Source organism: Octodon degus, unplaced genomic scaffold (assembly GCF_000260255.1).
Source record: "Octodon degus isolate 3935 unplaced genomic scaffold, OctDeg1.0 scaffold00078, whole genome shotgun sequence".
NCBI classification, from domain to species: domain Eukaryota; kingdom Metazoa; phylum Chordata; class Mammalia; order Rodentia; family Octodontidae; genus Octodon; species Octodon degus.
Window position 1 is genome coordinate 1,314,857 of NW_004524654.1, and position 4,240 is coordinate 1,319,096.

The 4,240-nt window shown below is 36.5% G+C and overlaps 1 pseudogene; it reads right to left on the minus strand.

Annotated features, from left to right (window-relative positions):
* Positions 1–899: 899 nt before the first annotated feature.
* LOC101592701 lies at positions 900–1,358 on the minus strand (annotated as a pseudogene).
* Positions 1,359–4,240: the final 2,882 nt, after the last annotated feature.

A 4,240-nucleotide genomic window follows, 5' to 3' on the forward strand; every position in this document is an offset into this window, starting at 1 on the left:
TAATGTGACAATTAAACTGGATTGTCAACCTGATTGGTGTTATTGTTTATATCTAAATTCCCTCCTAAAGCTCGTGTGATCATAGGCAAGATCTTAGGGAAGGTCATTGGATTGTGAAGGGTATGTACGTTGTTTTGTTTGTTGTTTGGAGCTGGGGTTTGGTTAGAGGAGATCACGCGTGGGGTGGGGTGGAGAGGTCTGAAAGTGTAATACTCCCTCCTCAGTTCTTCCCTTTGTGGTCTCTGCTCCCTCTTTGCCACGCCACGAGCAGCTCTCATTGGTCGTGCTGCCCTGCCTTGAAGTCATCTGCCTATGGACTGAAACATGAGCCAAAATATACTTCTCCTCCTCAAAATGGCAGGTGTCAGGGACTTTTTACCAAGGACAAAAGATGAAGACAATTGGCTCGTGAGCTGCACAGGGGAGTTAGTAAAGCACACTTCTAGATCTGTCTAGATGGATCACAGAGGCATCTCTACAAGCACTATAAATAGGCTTTGGCCCTTTTCCTTGCGGGCACTGTTCTCTTGCTCTGTTTCTCATGAAATGAGCAGCTTTGTCCTGCCGTGTCTTCCACCATGGTGCCCCTGTCCCGAAGCCAGCCAACTCTAGCTGAAATCGCTGAAGCTATAAGCCAAATTAAGTTGTGGGAATCAGGCATTTTATCCCAGAGACAGGAAAGCAAACCAATACAGTCAATGTAAAGTTAATATAATACTCTTCTAGGAAAAGGGAGGAAATTATAATATGAGGAAATGTTGTAGCTTTATTTACTTTATGTTTTTATCCTGCCTCAAGTTTATTGCTACAAAGAGCACAGGAGGACACCAGGCCCCCACAGATGGCACCCCACGGGTCACACCAGTCTTTCTGTTTTCACATCAGCAGATAAGAGGCTTTTACTGTGGAGCCTTCATGGGGGCCGGCACATCTTTGGGAGCCTGGCCTGGAGCAGAAGCTGGAGTCTGGGCCTTGGCCGGAACCTGGGCCTTTGGCTGGCAAAGCTTGTGACCCTTGGCAATGTGGGCACGGATACACTTCCCAAACTTAGGGTGGGCAATATAGGCAAGTTGAGTGAGCCTGTGGTTTAATTCCTTTGGAATGACATTGGGCTTGACCTCCTTGGGCTTGAAGAGGGCCTTGATAGCCTCGACCGGTGCATTCATGGCCTTGGCATTGTTTGCTTGCATCTTCTTGAAACCCTTTTTGTTGTGCTTCTCAGCAAAATGCATGTTTCTAAGGAACTTGGGATCTACCCCTTTCAGAGATGTGCATCTTTGTGACCGAGGTTTCTTGATGCCACTTCTATGCCATTTTCGGGACTGGTTGTGTGTGGTGTGGTTCTTGCACTTGGCCATAACTGCACCTACAAGACAAGAGTGGAGATCAGAATGTAAGCCGTGACTGCCAAGCACCTGGAACTGGGCATTGTAGCTTCAAAGATATTAGTCTTGTTTTATTTTTTAAGCTGTATTATATGTGTTGTATTTGTTTTACTCTCTCCATAAGTGATCAATCAACTACTTTTTAGTTTTAGGATCCCTTTACACTTATGAATATTATTTTAGATTTTAAGGGATTTTTAAAAATAAGCATTACCTTGAATTATATGTATCTACTGCATTCAAGAGTAAACCTGTGCTTGCCAGGGAAGCCTTTATTCCACTGAATCATCTCCTTGGCCCCAAAGCTACAACTCTTGTTGCATAGGTCCTGCTTTTCCTTGGTCTTAACCATCCAGTAGAAAAATATGAAGACGAAATATAGGAAGTAAAGCCATGCTGTTATGTTGAGCTGTGGGGGACTCAGGTCAACAATTTCTGACATTACCAGTTAAACAGAAGACCCAATGCTATTATGGGCTACTGGACTCTTTTAGAATATTTTGCTGAGTTTACACACCTAAAATATTCAATAACAGAACTTAGAAAAAATGGGGTATACCGATGAATGTCCATTTTGTATCTGTGTATTCAAAGTGGTTAGGATAGATATATAGTTGCATTCTCTTAATGAATAGAATAATTTGTTCTAATGGTGTTTGTAAATAGGATCTCAAGTCCGCATCTTGTACAGCAATTAACCACTAAGAAGAATATATGTAGTGTGCTATTTGTTGAATCTGTACTTCCGATTTGATTTGAAACTGTCTCATTGCTATCTGTTTATCAATAAAATTTTGAAAAAAAAAAGAGTAAACCTGAACAATTTTTAAATACTTACATTTATTTGCTTGAAATTACAATTAACTCATTACCTATAACATAAGTAATCTTTTTATGAAAATCTTTTTATTTCTTTTGAGAAGTTTCTTTCCTTTTCCAGTATCTATTGCACCTTTTGCATCTTATTTACTCTTTCAGTATTTTACAGTGGGGAGACAACATGATATCTACATATGTGAGTCTGATTTCTTTCATTTGTGAATATGGTCTGTTCAAAAAGAAAGAACAATTAGGATGGGGAAAAGGAGAAAAGAAGAAAGGGAATAGATAGAAAGAAATAGATAATTTTACTACTAAGATAATTTTTCCTACTCACTTCTATTAACATTTACAGTATTTTATTAAGTTTGCATGCCTATATCTTATAATCTGACAAACTACTGAAGGTAACATTATGCAGTAGAATAATCATTGTTAATTTCATATCATTTTGTTTAGAAATTCTGTACCACCTCTATTATTTTTTTCCCCCCCTAAAAAAAAAAAAAAAAAAAAGGTTCTAAAACAAAAAACAAAAAAAAAGAGACAAAAAAGAAAAAAAAATTTTTTTTGCAAGTTTTTAAAAAAATAAAATCATTTATTTTTTAAACACTCTCCTATGTCTGTCTTAACAGACGCAATCTGTAATTTCACATTGGCTCTGATCTTCCACTTGTTCTGTAGAACTATGCTATTGGATTCAAGAATATGAAAAAAATCTACTCTCAAACATTATGCCTTGGAAAATGGTGGATTCCTTAAATTTTAAAAATCCAATTATTTATATTATTTTACTCTAAATTTGACAAATGGTAGCTTCTTAAAGGTTAGTGGAAGTATGACAGCTAAAACTCTATTGATGAACTTTTTAAATACTCGGCTACATGAAAACTCAATAGTCTTCTTTCACTCAGAACGTTTCTTTTCTCATGCATCAAGTTACGATGTTGAAAAATAATGGTTCACTGAGTTGTACAGATTTTCATCTGCTGTCACTTTTAAGTCTACAATATTAAGAAAATGTCATCAATATCCCCCCTAATATCTATCATCAGAAGAGTCTTTATATATTAAGAGTAATCAGGCATTTACTGGAGAATATACATTTTCCCAAATGCCAATTATTTGCTTCAAAGCACAAAGTTTACAATGAACAACAATTGCTATCAAATGTTTTCTTTGCAGGGATAGATTTGATAAAATTCACTTGTTTTTTTTTTTTGAGAAAAGTCTACCAGATGCCCATCCATATGTATTATTTGGTGAGATGTCCATGCTTTTGTCCAATTTTAAATGCATTGTTCTTTTCTTATTGTTGAAGTTAAAGTGCTCTTTTTAATTTTGGAATTTTTCTTTAAAACATTATTTGCAAATATTTTCTCCCAGTCCATAACTTGTCTCATCCCCTTGAAAATGTCTTTCCCAGAGCACAGTTTTTAGCTTTATAGAAGTCAAGCTCTTCTTTCATGAATCATGTCTTTGGTCATATATCTAAAGAGTCATTGCCGTACCCCCAAACAATTAAGTTTCCCATTATGTTGTCTTCTAGAGATTTTATAATTTGGAATTTTTGCATGCTGGTCTATGGTCCATTTTTGAATTAACTTTTATGAGTGACATTAAAATCCATATCGAGTCACTGCTTTTTGCATTTGGGTGTCTAATTGTTCCAGCATCAATCGTTGAAAAGACTATTTGTGCCTAATGTATTGCCTTTGCTCCTCTGGCAAATATCAGTTGGCTCTACAGCCATGTATTTTTAGGATTTTTGTTCTGTTTCATTGATCTGTTTGTCTATCTCATCACTAAACATCACACTTTCTTGATTACTGTAGCTCTAAAGTAAGTTGAAGTTGGATGGTGTCAGTCTTCTAACACTGTTCTTTCAGCGTGTTGATCATTCTTGGTCTTTAGTCTCTCTACATGTAATCTTTAGGATAACACTAAGAATTAATTGGTGTCTTATTAGTATTGAATTGAACCTATAAAGTTGGGAAGAATGGACACCATGATAATTCAGAAGTATTTATTCAGTT